Raw genomic sequence first — 18,290 nt, forward strand, 5'->3', positions numbered from 1 at the left:
ATGTAGGGAACAAGATGCATACAAGGAGTTGTACTAGACTTTAAGAAAAGATTAACAAAGCCTGAAGCAGAGAAATATAATGATGCTATACTTGATACAAAATCCTTTGAAACAGTGGTTAACTTGAGGTTGCTTCAGATCAATAATCTGAGTTTGGAAGACAAGTTTCTTCAAAATCAACTGAAATGGCTACAATGGCAAGGATGTCCTTTGGAATGCATTTCTTTGGACACATTGCCACATGAACTGGCTGTCCTTAATCTTTCAGATGCCGAGAAAATTAAAAGCTTGCGGGGATTGGAAAGTCACAACAAGGTACGTGATTTAATTTTTATGCATTATTTAATCACGAATGCTAAACTTTGGTGCTTTAATATTTTGCATGCAACAAATACAACAATCCTATCAAATAATGACATTTGTTATGTTGGATCGTGGATTCAAACCCGCGGTGCCTAGCTTCTCCGCACTTTGTGTATGTGAGTTTCAGTGCTAGGATTTTTTACACAAAATATATAAAGCTGGTCATGTTCCTTCTGTCTCTTTGCTATGTACGTTAAGGACTGAAACCTTATAACTTCTGCAAATATATCATCTTATAACATAAGATCACATTGTATAGCAGGTGCCAGAGAACCTAATGGTCATTAAACTCTCCGACTGCTACCAACTTGCTGCAATCCCTGATTTATCTAGTTGTCTCGGGCTTGAGAAAATTATTTTGGATAGCTGCGTTAATCTAAAAAGGATTCATGAATCAATTGGCATTTTGACTACCTTGCATAATTTGAACTTGAGGGGTTGTGAAAACATCACTGAGTTTCCCAGTGGTGTATCTGGTCTGAAACATCTGGGGATCCTTGTTCTTTCTAGTTGCACCAAGTTGAAAGCATAGAAAGCATCGGCATGCTTTAATCACTGAAAACACTTGAGGCTCATGACACTGCTAAGGTAAAGTTGCCCGAGTCCATTTTTTCGATTGTCCAAACTCGAACGACTTGTTTTAGATCGTTGCTCATATTTGAGAAGACTACCAAACTGCATTGAAAAATTACATTCTTTGCAAGAATTGTCTCTTGATCAATCAGGCTTACAAAATTTACCCGACACTGGGAACCTTGAAAAGTCTTGAGAGGTTAAGTTTGATTTGGTGTGAATCTCTCACGGTAATGTCTGGTTCTATAGGAAATCTCGTATCGTTGACAGAACTTTTGGCTTACAACAGGGGAATTAAAGAACTCCCTTCCCCCATTGGTTTTTTATCCTATCCGAGGAAGTTATCCGTTGGAAACTGGAAACATCTCTGTAAATTGCCTGACTTAATTAAAACTAAATTGCCTGACTTAATTAAAACTCTGGCCTCAGTTAGTGAACTTCAATTAGATGAAACATCAATTAGATATATGTCTCAGAAAGGATTGGCCAGGTTTTTCAACACTTATGATGAAGGTGCTGATGCAACCGAAGATCAGTGTCAACATGAATAGCGTTTGATTAAAGAAAATGTAACACTTATGATGAAGGTGTTGATGCAACCGAAGATGAGTGTCAATAATGTTTGATTAAAACAACATTTGCTCCTTCATATTTTCTATTGCTTTTGGTTTCACATTTTTAAGTATAGATAAGAGCTGAATTTAACTTGATTTTACTTCATTTTATCAGACTTTGAAGAAATTAATTTCGTTTTTAGATAGTTTCAAATCGAGTTTGAAAACCTACCTGTAAAACTAAAACTGTGAAAATTTTCCATGCCCTTATATTATTCCAATAACAATATATGACTTCAATTCCATATGTGTCTACATTCCCCATGAAGGTTATTGATTGTTTGAAAGAGATGTTGAAAATAATTTGTGTCGTATCCTTTAACTGTTACAGGCTTCAATAAAATCATAACTAGTTGATTTGAATGTGACAACATTGAATAGCATGTTCTGATTTCTCAACAAAATATTCGTGTTCTGATTTCAATCTGTAATATCAAAATAAAGCTTAGCCTCATCCCAAGGTCAATTGATCTCAAAGTTGTACTCTTGAATCCTTCAAAGTTTATTTATAGAAAGGTAGATAAATATGTGCGACACCCAAGCTCAGCTAAACGATTCAACCAAGAGCAAAAATGCTTTGTCACGTGATGCTGCAGCTTTGTTGTTTCTCAACTGAGATCAAGTCGCCTTGTCAGTGGCGCCTCGAACTCAATTGTGTAGCAATCTGCAATCCAATATTGATTCATATTCTTTCGAGCTATGATCGTATCTGAGTTGTCTTTGTTTCGCAACCGACATAAACATATTTTTAGAACTAGAATTCTAAAATAAAAAAATTTATGATTCTCGTATTTCATATTCAGATAATCAATTAGGAATTGTCATGAGATGACTCTCATGACCCCTTCCCCTTGTAGGATACTCACACATAGTGTGGTAAACAATAATTAAACAATGATAAAGCATAGCATGCAATTGAATAAAAGTAAAACAATACAACAAAACTAAATAGAAGTAAACTTGATGTAAATTAAGCAAGAATTGTTAAACCAAAGTTACTGAACAATTACAAGTGAAAGCGAGAAGCAAAAGTTGGAAAACTACAAAATGGAAGCAAGCAACCGATGAAAAGTAGTAAGTAAATAATGATGATCTCCCCAATCTCAAGGCCTTCATTTGTGCTAAAAGAAGTCATCAATCATCCATAAACTTATGCCAAATTATTAAACACACTAACATAATAATGTCTTGGGGGTTTAAAAAGTCTAAAAGTCACAAAAACGTTCAAAAACTCAAAAGTTCGTAATTGCTTAGGAAGCAACACAACCTGCGTCAGGGGACACGGTAAGGCCGTGTCGACCATGTAATGCCCTATATTGATTTCAGGATTATCGACTGATCCCACAAACTAACACAGATTTTTTTAACATGTTTTGTCCTCACTCACACGCTTTCCAGGAAATTCTCAAAAGGTCACTCATCCAAATACTACTCCAAGTCAAGCACGCTTAACTATTGAATTCTTATATGTTAGGCTACCGAAAAGAAGATGTATGTTATTGGTATAGGTAGTATCGATCAATCTTTATAAGCATTCCTTCAATCATGCAGTCTCATACTTGCACTGCCTCAGGATCCCTCTCACTTTAATGTGAATTCAACGACCACTCCTCGCCTCTTCGGCCTTAGGAGTGTCTCATTATCATGTCTCGTGTACCAACAACCGCTCATTTACCTCGTTGGCCTCGGGTGTTATAGGCCATGGGAATTTCATATGGAAAAAGCTCCTTTTCACACGGTCTTCACCCTTTTTCGCTCCAATTTAGTCCATTACCCTCTTATTACCTTAAAACATAAAAGGAAGACAGAAGCGCAACCAAAACGATGAAAACACACATGGAAACGGAAAGAAAACAAGCAAGAAGTATGATGCATATACCGTTTATCAAATACCACCAAATTTAAATTGTTGCTTGTCCTCAAGCAACAAGTTTGCTTAAAAAAATTAGGATCAAGCGGTTTTAGTTCTTCGAAAACTTAAAAGATGAAATCACCGATAGTCATAGGCGACTTTTTGTTTTGACCGACTAAGATTTAACTTCCCTCGTACTAACTAACACCAAAAGTATTACAAGAACACAAAACTGTAAAACGTATACAAACAAAATTTTCCTATTTCGGTCACCTCTCTAGCAATGCTTGGGACTTAAGTCTCTTTTTGAATTTTCAGTTCCTTTTATTCATACAATCAAATTAAGGCATTTTGAAATAATAATAATAATAATCATCACACGCTCAAGATCGATCAAGAATTTTTTTGTTTTTTGAAGATGAAATTTGTACACTTTTGTGTGTTTATTTATCGACCATTTTGGTTCAACGTTAGAGTTCGACCACCGTTAGACTGAATAACCAGGTGAGGGTTACCCAACTTATACCTCCATTTTCCATCTTTTTAGTGCTTATATATTTTTCTTTCTCAATCAATCATCAATGAAAAGTGAATAAAAATATGTCATACCATCAAAATCAACTACCCTAGAGATACTTCTCAAAATCCAAGTACTATGGTACAAATTGTTGAACAAGGGACCTCAACCACAAGAGGGGGGTGAATTGCGGTTTTAGAAAAGGTGAATTTTTTTCCTTTTATCGGACAAGATTGTGTTAGTAATACTTTTAAGTAGTAGAGCATAGCAGAAGTATAGTAAATAAATTATATTGCAGAAATTTAAAGAGGATAAAGATAAAAAGATTGCACCAGAGAGTTTTCCAGGTTTGGCCAAATGTCGACTTACTCTTGTCCTCAAGAGTTCTTTCTGATATTTTTCACTATAGTCTTGTGAGCTTTTGTCGGTTATGCTCACGAACCTTAATACAATTCGATCTTTTGAGTTTGTACAAACTTGTTCTCAACCTATGACCAACTTTCACCAAAGATCAAAGTTTTTCATCGGCTAAGCTTCATGAACCAACAACAGAGATTTATGGTTGATCTCAAAAACTAAAAATTAAATTCTTAAAGGTGTTGTACACTTAAGACTATCAAAGAACATAATAACCACTTACAAAAATTCTCCTCGCAAATAAAATTCCACTCCAAAGCACTAAGACAACTTTAAGTGAAGAAAGAAAATTTCTAGAGAGTGAAGGATAGACAGAAGGAGATAACTTACAGAGATAAATTACAAACAAATATGAAAATGTTGGAAAGTGACATGATTTAAATTGAGGGAGGTCTCCCTTTATATAGTAGTTAAAATCACCAAGAAAGGAAAGAATACATGGGTCTCATTAACGATTTAATCGATTGGTCTAATCGATTGAATTGAATGGAAGGATGAGATACGTGTTTGTTGCCAATCGTTTAGTTGTTGTAGAAGTGTCTTAGGGTGTGAGTTTGCTCTTTTCTAATCGATTGGGCTAATTGATTAGATTAGACAAATTCTCCCTTTTTGTCATATTTAGAGCTCCTAAGTTATTTGGCACAACTTCCAAGGCATGTTTTAAATATTATTCTTTTAGGAAAAAGACTTTTGTGTGTGTGTGTGAGAGAGTTTCCTAAGTACTTTTAAGCAACTACCTTATTTTTACAGAACTTAATTTACTCAGACAGACTAACAAGACCTAATGAGCTTCCATATCTTTATTTTTGTTGACAGTTTGACTTTAAGTACTTCACATTTGTTGAAAGTTGACTTTGAGTACCTCATAGTTGCCTTTGATTACTTCATGTTTGTAGGTGCATTGTTGTCATCAAAATTTGGTTGTTACCTAAAGCTCATAGATCCACATTCTCCCTTTTTTTAATGATGACAACGCATCTCTCAGGGAATGTTGTATAAAGCAGTAAAGAGAATATATTTTTGGAGTGTTTTAAGTTCCCCCTGAGTTAGATAGAAGATATGACATCCCCATGAAAGTATATTTCTCCCCCTTTGTCATAATCAAAAAGGTAACAAGCACATAGATTCACATATATTTAATTATGCATGATTGATTTAGAATTTCAAATTATGTTCTTATAAAGAAGAAATTCTCTTTTGGAAGTGGTTTAGTGAATATATTTGCGAGTTGATTGTATGAGTATACAAAATTAAGCATGCATTCACCTTTTTCTATGTGACCCCTAATAATGTGGTGCCTAATGTTAATATGCTTGGCACGAGAATGAAGTATAAGATTTTTAGTGAGGTTTATTGCACTATCGTTGTCACATTTTATTAGTACAACTCCTATTTTAACACCATAGTCATTTAATTGTTGCTTCATCCATATGATTTGGGCATAACAGCTTCTGGTAGCAACATATTCTTCCTCCATTGTGGATAGATAACTTGTCTTTTACTGTGTCAAGAAACAAGTGAGTTTCCAAGTAGGTGACATGTATCAGTAGTACTTTTTCTATCTAGTCTACATCCTGCAAAATCGGAGTCAAAGTATCCTACTAAGTTACATTCGATTCCTTTAGGGTACCATAGACCCATTTGTTGCGTGCCTGTGAGATATCTCATTATTTGCTTTACGGTGCTGAGATGTGATTCTTTATGAGATGCTTGAAAGCGTGCATATATACTTACATAAAACATTATATCAGGTCTGGATGCAGTTAAATATAATAGTGACCCATTCATACCTCGGTATTTTCTTTCATCGACAAGTTTTTTTGTTTTTCTCTTTGTCTAAGGAGAATGATGTTGAATTGGTGTTGCTAGTACCTTTGATCTTTCCATACCAAACCTTTTGAGTAATTCTTTGCAATATTTAGCTTTGTTTATGAATAATCCTCCTTTGGTTTGATAGATTTGAAGCCCTATAAAGTACTTTAATTCTTCCATCATAGACATTTCAAATTCATTCTGCATTATTTCAGAAAATTCCTTGCGCAAGGATTCGTTAGTAACACCAAAAATGATATCATCGACATATATTTGAACTATTAATATGTCATGTTCTGTTTTCTTAACAAAAGAGTTTTATCAACTTGTCCTCAATCAATTTTTTTAAAGTAAAAACTTACTTAGGCGATCATACCATGCTTTAGGAGCTTACTTTGGGGGATATATTGCCTTTTTAAGTTTAAAAACATGAATTGGAAAAGTGAGATTAATAAATCCATGAGGTTGGTCTACAAAAACCTCCTCTTGAATGTATTAATTTTGAAAAGCGCTTTTACTTCCATTTGAAATAGTTTGAAATCCATGATGCATGAAAAAGTTAATAACATTCTTATGGATTTTAATCTGGCCACAGGAGCATAGGTTTCATCAAAATCTATTCCCTCTTGTTGGTTATATCATTTCGCAACTAGTTTAACTTTGTTTCTTAAAAAATTTCCTTCTTCGTCTAGCTTGTTGCAAAAGACCCATCAGGTTCCAATTACCAGATTAGTTGAATCTTTGGGAACAAGTTCTCAAACGTTGTTTGGCTCAAATTTATTTAACTCTTCTTGCATAGCAAGGGACCAATTCTCATCAGCAATAGCTTTGTCGACTTCTTTTGGCTCAATTTATGAAACAAAAGCCACAAAATTACATACCTTATCGAGTGAACGTCTGGTGGTAACTCATTTAGACAGGTCCCCAATTACATTTTGTATTGGATGATCTTTTCTTAATCTCCATTCTTTATGAGAATCTTGACTCTCTGGTTGAGTAATTTGATTTTGTTATGGATTTGAGCCTTCAATCATGACTTCATCATTATTGTCATTTTGTGTTGATTCCAAATTGTCTTCTAGATTTGTTCTTTCGAGAATACCTGCACAATTAATAATTCTACTTTTACAATTTTAGGGTTAGTTTCATCAAAGGTAATATGGATTGATTCTTCCGTCGTTCTGTTTTTTGTGTTATAAATTCTAAATGTTTTGTTATAAGTGAAATATCCTATAAATACGCCTTTATCAGCTTTTGCGTCCAATTTTCCTAAGTTATCTTTTCTATTATTATGGATATAGCATTTGCATCCAAATACGTGAAAGTGAGAGATATTTGGCTTTCTCCCTTTGTATAATTCATAGGGCGTTCGCTTTAGAATGAGTCATATTAATACACGATTCATTACATAGCAAGCAATGTTTACAACATCTGCCATGGATGTTTGGGAAAGTTTGTTTCATTGAGCATCGTCCTCGTTGCCTCTATTAGAGATATAATTTTCCTTTCTGCTACCCCATTTTGTTGGGGAGTTCTAGCAGTGGAGAAAGTTTGTCAAATACCATTATCATTACATAATTTTTCAAAGTCCTCATTTTAGAATTCTCCTCCATGATCACTTCTTATTGATGCAATGCTTGTTCCTTTTTCGTTTTGGATAACTTTAGCTAGTTTTCGAAAGGCAGCAAACACGTCTCTTTTTTTAGAAAGAATTTTTTCCAGGTATGTTGAGATTAGTCATTCACAATTACTAGAACGTAAATATTCCCCCTAGACCTTTTTTTGGGCCAAAAAGATCCATATGAAGCAGTTGCAAGGACCAATCAGTAGAAACTACGTTTTTAGGTTTAAAAGAGGCCCTTACTTACTTTCCTCTTTGGCACGCATCACATAATATGTTATTTTCAAAATGTAAGTTTGGCACACAATCTACAAACTCTTCTTGAACTAGTTTATTTAAGTGGTTCATATGTATGTGTTCTACTCTTCTATGCCATAGCCAAGATTCATCTCCGTTGCTAAGGAGACATAAATCATTTGAACGAATTTTGTTTAAATTGATTGTGTAGGTGTTTATACTTCTTGAGCTAGTAAATAGAGTTTCATTTGATTTGATTTTATAACCTTGCAATCAAACATTACATTGTTACCTTTGTCACACAGTTGACTAATACTGAGTAAATTATGTTCTAGTACTTTTACCAAGAGGACTTCCCCGATCTTTGGATTAGGGTTCTTACCAATGGTTTTATAACCCAATAATTTCCTTTGTTATTATCTTCATATGAGACACGTCCCCCTTCTTTTAGGAAGAATGTGGAAATAAGGTTTGGTCACCTGTCATATGTTTTGAACAGCCGCTATCAAGATACCATTTAATATCTTAGAGTGTAAAGCTTTCTTATAAAAGAAGGGTTAGTTATTAACTTTAGGTACCCATATCATCTCGGGTCCTTTTTTGTTAGTACTATAAACATTTCTTCTCATAGGTTGAGATGTATACACATTTTCATATGATATTTTATTTTTATGTTCGAGATATTTCTTGTAAAAATATGTAGGGGAATGTCCTTTTTTGCTTTCATGGCTTTTCTTTAAGAAGAATTTTTATTCTAAATGACCTTCCTTCTTACAATAAATGCATTTAAACTTTGTGCAGTGTGATGTTGTTTCACTTTTACGCATATTTTCTATTTTCTTACTATTATTCATTGAATCATATCCTAATCCTGCTTTATTGTATGTGGCTTTTTGATTTCCTAATAGTACTTCCAAATTATCTCTTCCATTTGTGAATTTTACCAAGGTTTCTTGAAGATTGCAAACTTCTTCTTTTAAGATATCGCATTCATTACATGCGTTGGAGGTGGAAGAATTTAGTTCTTCTTCTTTTTCCCTAAGATGATTTAATTCTCTTTCTAAGGTTTTATTTTTAGTTTCAAAAAGAGATATTTTATCATTTGACTTTGGAATAATTTTTCTAGTTTATTTGTTTCTTTAGATGATTTAATTCTTTTTCCCTAGTTTATTTTTCTAGTTTTCAATAACCACCTTGTTCTCTTTAGCAGCTTTTCAGTGAGAAACTCACAAGAATTCATCAAGACCTAATGCAGTAGTGGTGATATTCTTAGCTTTCAAACCACGTTGCACATTCTCTTTATCTTCTTTGGACCAATCCTTTTCAGGCATGTTTATTACAACATCATCAATTATGTGTGAAGGAACAAATGGTTTATCTTCCATAGTTTTCCAAATACCATAACCATTCCTTCTATGAAGAATTTCATTTTATCTTTCCACAACCCATACCCTTCTCCATTAAAAGATGGAGGTTTTTTTAGTGAATAACTTGAATTCATCCTTCATCCTGAGACAATTAGTCCTTAACAGGAGTTAGGCTCTTACGCCACTTGTTGAACAAGTGACTTCAAGCACAAGAGGGGGTGAATTGTGGTTTTTGAAAAGTGTGGATATTTTTCCTTTCTCGGTTAAGATCGTATTGGTAATGTTTTTGAGTAGTAAAGCGTAGCGGAAGTAGAGTAAATAAATCTTATTATAGATATTTAAAGAGGATAAGGATATAAATATTGCATCAGAGAGTTATCCAGGTTTGGCCAAATGTCGGCTTAGTCATGTCCCCAAGAGTTCTTCTTGAGATTTTTTACTATAGTCTTGTGAGCTTTTGTCAGTTATACCCACAAACCTTAATACAATTCAATATTTTAAGTTTGAACAAACATGTTCTCGACCTATGAACAATTTTCACCAAAGATCAAAGCTTTTCACCGACTAAATTTCATGAACCAACAACAGAAATCTATGGTTGATCTCAAACACTAAAATTTAAATTCTTAAATTTTTAGTACCCTTAATACTATCAAAGGACAACACAACCACTGACAAAAACTCTCCTCACGATTAAAATTTCACTCCAAAGCACTAAGTCAACTTAAAGTGAAGAAAGAAAAATTCTAGAGAGAGAAGGAGAAATCTTAGAGAGAGAAATTCCAAACAAATATAAAAATATTGGAAAGTGATGTGATTTCAAGTGAGGGAGGCATCCCTTTATATAGTAGTTGGAATTACCAAAAAAGAAAATAATCCATAGGCCTTATCAACTATTTAATCGTTTGGTCTATTCGATTAAATTGAACGAATATGGCTATTATTATTCTTAAAATGGAAGGACGAGACATGTATCTATTGTCTATCGTCTAGGTGTTGTAGAAGTGTCTTAGGGCGTAAGATAAGTTTTCTCTTTTCTAATCGATTGGTATAATCGATTAGATTAGACAAATTTTTCCTTTTTGTCATTTCTAGAGCTCCTAAGTTATTTGGAACAACTTCCAAGACATTTTTTAAAATATTTTTCTTTTAGAAAAAAAATTTAGTGTGTGTGAGTTGCCTTAGTACTTTTAAGCTACTACCTTATTTTTACAGTACTTAATTTACTCTGACCGACTGACAAGACCTGGTGAGCTTCCATATCTTTACTTTTGTTGACAATTTGACTTTTAGTACTTCATATTTGTTGATAGTTGACTTTGATTACTTCATGTTTGTTGATAGTCGACTTAGATTACTTCATGTTTGTTGATAGTTGATTTTGAGTACTTCAAATTTGTAAGTGTGTTGTTGTCATCAAAACTTGGATGTTACCTGCAAGCACATAGATCAACACAAATTACACGCTAAATTCACAATCAATTTAGGAAACTAATGGGTGTTTAGGTAATATCAGTTTTATCGGTTTTCCACGAGCCCTTAGACGTAGCCAATCATTACTTCAAGCCTATATACTTTCTCAGATATTTTTCAAAATCCGAAGTTTTTTCGCAAGAATTTTTTTTATAGCTGAATTTTTGGGGGAAATTTAACAATGCTACATGCAATCATATCAACAAACTATCCTATCTAGCAAAAAACAACACACAACAAATAAGAAATAAAAATTCATAAATAATGGAAATACCCCCCAAACTTAAACTGGACATTAGCCTTAATGTTCCAATTAAAGTATAGGTATGTAAAGAGAAACTTACAAAACACCTCATTGAGGAGATGGGAAGCGCAACAAAAGGTCATGTAGTGACCTTTGAATTTCCTCAACCATGACACCTTGCCGGGCTTTCTCAGCCCCTTGCTTTTGTTTCTCCATCTTTAGGTAATCCATTTGTGAATGCATATATCCCCATTGATCCTGATACTGATTTGATGTACCTATTTCTTGATTAGTAGAGGGATTTGTGCATCAGTATCCTCGTCCATAACATCACCTGCATTGTTAGTCTTAATTTATAAAACCCTCATCCACCGATTCCTTTTTGGCAGGGGTATCAAAAGTATACAACTGGTTTCTTTTTATGCCCACTCTGCTTTTGTTCTTGCTCGGGAGGTAAAACTCAAGCTTCCCATTCACCACTAACCTGTAGGACTCCCCATCACGATGTATAGAGTTGCAACGAAGGGTTTTCCTAAAATGCAATTATATACGCTTTTGCATAGGACCACAAAAAACTGTGGATCTATCCGATAATCTCTCCCTTCCTCAAAGATGACCATAATCTTCACGAAGTCCTAACGGTCGGTCATCATTCCTTTAAAAGCTTGTGGATATGAACCTATACAAGGTAACAACTTCTCCTTCCTCAAGGCCAGTTTCTCAAAGATTTTGACGTGCATAATATCAAACAGGCTCCCCTTAAATGAGGATTCTCGAAATGTCAAAATTTTCAATGATTGTTATTATGACTAGGGGAAGATCTCAATGGGAATTCCACCTACCTTATTGCTATATTTTTAAACAGGAGGATGAGCCTATCTAATTTCTCTTCACCGAACATTTCCTTTTTCATATTAATTGCCACCACCTCGATAGTTTTCCTCTTCACTGCCCACTTTGACAATGTTTTTGGATAGAGAAAGCCTCTGGTAATAGATGTGATGAAGTTATACCTCCCATGTGACAGAGGCCATGGATATGGGTGTAATCGGTTCGATTTGGACTGGTTTTTGGTAAAAAAAAAGTTCGAATAAATGATATCTTCATTGGTTTGATTTTTAGTAATTTTCAAAAATGGAACCGATCAAAACTAACCTGTTTGGTTGGGTTCGGTTGATCGACTTGCAATATTTTTTCAAACATTATATTTATCTGTGTATTCTTTGCTATCATATTTTTTGGTGTAATTTATACTAATATTTTTTTTAAAAATAATACATTTCATATAATTTATTTCATGTTCTATTTTTTCAAACAATTACAAGTTGGTTTCAATCCATATGGAACAATGACACGATTTTAGTTGCATGATGAAATAAGTTTAATATCAAATATTAAAGTTTGCACTTGGCATCAGAAGGTTAAGAAGAGATTTGAAAGTTTAACAAATAAAACATAGTAATAACAACAACAAAATTTAATACACATAAATTAACATGTTTCACACCTCAAACACACATCAAAACTATTCAGTAACAAGACGAGAAGGAATTTTATTGATGAAGAAGAAACAAAAAAAGGTTAAAATATATGAAAACTAACGATGAAAACTTGAACACGAAGAAGGCGATCATAACATATAAAAACAACAACAATATATATATATATATATATATATATATATATATATATAGAGAGAGAGAGAGAGAGAGAGAGAGAGAGAGAGAGAGAGAGAGAGAGAGAGAGAGAGAGAGAGAGAGAGAGAGAGAGAGAGAGAGAGAGAGAGAGAGACGTGGTGGCGGGCGGCGAGAGCCGCAGTACGGTGAAAACAAATATTGGTGACTTATAGTTTCTACTTTCTAAGTTTTGGAGTTTGATTTTGGATGCATGTTTTGCTGAAAGGAAGGAAATGTAAATAAAGATGGAGAAATGTTGGATTGATATAAATTTTGCGCTTAATGATAGGTGGAATAGAAGATTTAGAGCATATTTATAACTATTGGTTTGGTTCATCGTTTTGGCAGTTCCTAAAAAGTAAAACCGAGAACCAAACCAAACCAAATCGATTTTCATTGGTTCGATTTACTTTTGCAACCAAACCAGAAACAACTGATTTTTTTGGTCTGGTTTGTTTTGGATTGTCAGTTTAATTGGTTTTTTCTGATCCTCTTACACCCGTAGTTATGGATTTTCGTTTCCCTCTTCGAACTTCCTCCTCCTCATCATTGGTATCTTGTTTTTATTGGTCTTCTCAACGGTCTTAACGTCTTTTCTGGAGATGATTTATCTTAGCGGGTGAATCAATTCTTACGTGGCGAGTCGCCCCATCTCTTGGATTCAATGAGGGGCCCTTATCCTCGAGGAATTAACTTGTCGCCCCCTAATTTATATTTGGCACCCCAATATTGTATGCTTTTACCATTATACCATTGCTTAAAGTTACCAATTTTTAAAAAGTATGAGTTTTTATCGGATAATTTAAAATTTCCATGAGTTTTTACCGGAAATTTCGAAATTATACCAAATTTTTTTTAAAAAAATACCATAAGTTTTAAAATTTTCTGTCAAAGCTTGTGAAATTTTTACTAGAAATTTTGAAATGTGTGCGTTTTTATCAAAAATTTCAAAATTTATGGTAAAAATTCATGAAAATTTACTAGCAATTTTAAAATATGTGCGTTTTTACTTGAATTTTCTGGTAAAAATTCATGAAAATTTTTATCAACAATTTTGAAATGTGTTCGTTTTTACTGAAAATTTCGAAATTTCAATAAAAACGCTTGTATGTATGTTTTCAAAAATTTTAAATGAATCACCGAAAATTTCCTTCGCACTTCTTATCTCAAATTCGGTGGTACGTAAGAACCCAATGGAGTTAGAATTTCTAAATTTTTATAAAATAGAAAAAATAATCAATTACATGCACATTAGATAATACAAATCATTAAATCGTTAGCTTATAAATAAATGATTTTTAAATTAATTATAAAATGTATAAATGACCTAAAAGATATAAAAATTTGCCGGGAAATTCATAGAGCTTTCTCTCACTCGTTCTTATTTCCTTCCCACCACCAAATAGTTTTCTTGAAGAAACCCTTTTTCTTATAGTTTCTTAAAATCAAAGCCATTCCTTTTTGTCGTCAAAGCTTCATCTGATGTTGTGACAGAAACATCCAAAGAAGAAGGAGAAGTATGAGATAGGGATGGTGGAACTCATATTGATGCTATTACTCCCGGTGGATCAACTGACAACGCCGGAGTCTTCAATGTTGGAGATAAAGTACTCGCCACCAGGTATCAATTGACAACTAGATACCTTGTTGTTTGCTATAGCTTTTTCATCAGTAGTACTAGCATATCATCATTTTCAACATAGTTATTTGAACCGAAGGCTTAGGGTTTCTTTGGATTGTTTTATTTATGCTTATCCACTTCAATAAACACTAGTCAGACTGTTTGATTTTAGTTTATTTTATGTTATAGAGAATAGCTTACACATATAAACATTTTATGATAAGCACTTAATTTAGTTGTTTATCCAAATAAGGCCTTATTTCGTCAAGGTTGAGCTTATGATTCTGGATTTTTATATTCAATTAATATTCTTGACAAGGAACACCTGCTCAACATCTGCAGTGCTGTTTTTCGGACCGAAACTTGGCCAGCTGCGGAATATGGAAGAACAATCTACACAATTCGCCAAAGAATAGGCCCGTTATTAATGACAATGCACAAAAGATATGGTTAGTTTATTTTGTATGCATTTTTGCAATGTTACCCTGATTGTGAGCCTAGCTCATGGATCTGTGAACGTTGGTTTCCATTTTTTCAATAGAAAGATAGAAACTGGTGGTAAGTTCACTGATAAGGATATCTACAGAGCCGAGTAGAACTCTGGTGTAGTCAGTAACAAAATCAGGGAAATTCTAGTAAGTTTCATCCTGATTAAAATACAAAATTGTAATTCTTGAATTTTCACACTTTTTTTTATAAGATATTTTATTTTCTATTGAAATATGTCACTATTGTACTTCCATGTGGGGTTACAACCATTTTCATTCCTCAATCTTTCACTGTATTTCCATGTGGGGTTACAACCATTTTCATTCCTCAATCTTGTGAAAGAGCGTTGGGAAAATGATTTGAGAGAAGGCTTACGACTATACAAGACTCCCCCGACTCAGAAAATTGTTTTCTTTCTGTCTTTATTACATTTTTTTAACAGTTTCCCTTCATTTTCTTCCCTTATCTTATCCATGAAATTTCAGAATGGAAGTATTTTGTTCAATCTTCTATAGAGATTAATTTGGTGTCTAGAACTGTTATTTCACCTATGTCATTATTGGACATTTTATGAAATTTGGTTTGCAACATATAATCATGAAAACATACAAAAAACATAATGTTGTGCTGGATTAAGTAAATATTTTCCTTTATTACTCAATTGCTTATTAGAATAAGAAATAAAGGATTGGTGGCTTGGTTCTTGTAATGGCAAGATAGACATGACATTCTTATATGAAATCGTAATCTGCAACGCCTAGTTTGAGGCAAAAAAAAAGCTTTAATTTTGAAGCATCCAATTTGCTAGGAGCATATCTAGATTAGAATAGGAAAAACTTATGGCATCTTCATGACAATCCTAATGTCCATTACTTTCTTGTTTAAATGTTGAAGGAATGCTAAGTAAAAAGAAATATTAGAGAAATTTAAGTCAGTTTTGGGAACAAAGCCAGAGCCTGATGAAGCAGCAGTGGCAAGTTATAATGTTGCTTGTTGTTACTCTAAGCTAAACCAGGTATATATGTTTGTTCACTTTACAAATTGTATGTGCTGCATTCAACTTTTTCAATTATTAGTGTTTTAACATGTCAAAAGTAGTAGGGGAGTACCAAATACAACGTAATCCATTTAAAAGACCTTTAGAACCACATCTTTTCAATGATTAGTTTTATATCATGTTCAATCTTAATAGTATATATACTATACAAATTTATATCCATTAAGTCCCACATTGCATAGAACTCCATACAAATAAGTGTTTATAATTGTTTGACATGCTAGTTAGTTTGCCGAGCTGAGTAGCGCCAGCTTGTGACCCATGTGGGGGCATCAAGGTGTTGGAACATGGCTAAGGCTTAAAAGGTTGGTCTGGCGGTTGCACTATGCTGGCCTGCCCACTCCAAGTTGCGAGTTGACCCCTGGGACTTGTGCGAAGGCACGGGTCTTGTGGGTCTTAGACAGGAGGGTATAGCGTTAGGCTGGTTTCACAGAGCAGCGAACACTTCCTACTCATGACAGTGGAGGGATCACCGGCCGCTGCACCTCTGGGATTCAACAATATATTAATAAAGTAATAAATTTTTCAAACAGATTCAAGCTGCATTTTTCTACAAGCAGCGAACACTTCCTACTCATGACAGTGGAGGGATCACCGGCCGCTGCACCTCTGGCCCACAACACCTGGTGAGCTTAGCCCCTGAACCATCTCTTTTTTGGTCTGGCGGTTGCACAACAATATATTAATAAAGTAATAAATTTTTCAAACAGATTCAAGCTGCACTTTTCTACACTTGAAGAAGCTGTTTTGGAGACTTTAAGGTGATAACTATAACTCTACAAGTTACATTATCATATTTGCTAAATAAGCTACTTAATGCTGTGTAATAGAGAATCAGAACTGATCCTGACCTTGCAAATGCAAGGGCATCCCCGGAATTCGACCCATTATTGAGAAGATTCGACGAATCATTTATCAACGAGAATGCCATCAAATCAATTCTTGTAATATTTAATAAGAAATAATCCCTTTGCGTTGACACAAGAAAACAATCGGTTTAGCTCTAAGGAATTGATTGAGCAATATGATTCCATCACATTTGATTTCGCCATGTATATTTTCTATCGTAGTAACTATAGGTCTCATTTTTTTTGTTGCCACCTTTGCAGGATCTTGTTTGATGTACTAGTAGGATATTTAAGAAGCTTATGATCAATAAAATTGTCCATTTCCATCGATACATTTATTAACACCAATATCACAGCTCAATAGCTTTTTCTGTCCTCTATTTTGTTATATGTTGTTTCTTTTGGTTCACTCTGACCCCAAGACATGTATGGGAGGCTTGAAATTCAAGCCTCTTTTATGTGCTCCATCCAATTTGCCACCCGAAGCTTGAATAAAAAAGAGTGTGCATGGTAATGTTACTTGAACACGGTTTGAGCATGTTAAATTCTTTTCCTTGTATTATTTTTTGTTTATGTGATGCATATTTATGTAATTTCTTATTCTATTGTGGAGTTTAATATTGTATTAATATTTCTTGGGAAGAATCACCTCTTTGAATACATATGATTTTAGTACTTTGAGATCAGTGATATCATATCGTTCTCAAATAATGCATTATAAGCTTTAAAAATAATCTATTTAGCTACTTTTAATAATGCATTATAAGTTTTTCAAATAATCTATTTAGCTACTTAAATGAGTTTTCACCTATAGTCATGACTAATGGCTAATAATCACATTCATTATATTGATGATTAATTTCAACATTTTGTATATGACTTTGATACACTTTTAGACTAGTGATATCATTTCATGCTCAAAGAAGGTAATTGGAGGCCTAATTTAGTGAATATTGTATGGTAAAGTTATTGTATATTAGATGAGGCGCCATTTTATATATATGAACTTCAAAAAATTTCTTTGAAAAGAAACAATGTACTTAATGTTTGATCAATATTGTTTGAGATATGACTGAATCAAAATGTTCAACATCAACAGTGCTGTTTTTGTTGGAAACAAAGGTTCATGTGTTAAGAAAATTCCCAAAAGTTCAATAAGTTCTGATTTGAAGATTTGTGGTAAAGATCATGGTCATAAAAGAACTCTCTTTGGTTATAAATATGCAATCCTCTCCTTATAAATATGTAATGCTCTTGGTCATTGTTGTTATCTTCATCGCCGTGGTTTTGATGTGTAGAAGCTTTAGGATTTGAAGATCATAAAAGTTACAAAACTGTCGTAAGGAAGCAAGTTGAAAAATGGAAACTAGCCTTCTTCACCAAGTGGATATTGATGCTGATGAAATAGTCATTTGGATGAAGATAATTCAATCGGCCATGATGGTACCAGAGAGGTCTATACTTAAACTCTGCTTGATTTTTTAAATGAGGAACCAACCTTTTAGTTTT

General features: G+C 33.7%; 1 long non-coding RNA gene and 1 pseudogene across 3 annotated transcripts; both read left to right on the plus strand.

Moving 5' to 3' along the window:
- Positions 1-1,692, plus strand: part of LOC131605780 (disease resistance protein RPV1-like) — a 41,251-nt pseudogene extending 39,559 nt beyond the window's left edge.
- Positions 1,693-14,131: 12,439 nt separating this feature from the next.
- On the plus strand, positions 14,132-16,589 carry LOC131603308 (uncharacterized). 3 transcript variants are annotated; one of them, XR_009284292.1, is made up of 5 exons: positions 14,132-14,387; positions 14,730-14,836; positions 14,929-15,022; positions 15,771-15,891; positions 16,467-16,589. It is a non-coding gene; the product is annotated as an uncharacterized LOC131603308 (long non-coding RNA). The 3 variants fall into 3 exon arrangements; XR_009284291.1 differs by having other exon boundaries at positions 14,929-15,891; XR_009284290.1 differs by lacking the exon at positions 14,929-15,022.
- Positions 16,590-18,290: the final 1,701 nt, after the last annotated feature.

The sequence above is a fragment of the Vicia villosa genome, linkage group LG5, assembly GCF_029867415.1.
Source record: "Vicia villosa cultivar HV-30 ecotype Madison, WI linkage group LG5, Vvil1.0, whole genome shotgun sequence".
NCBI classification, from domain to species: Eukaryota; Viridiplantae; Streptophyta; class Magnoliopsida; order Fabales; family Fabaceae; genus Vicia; species Vicia villosa.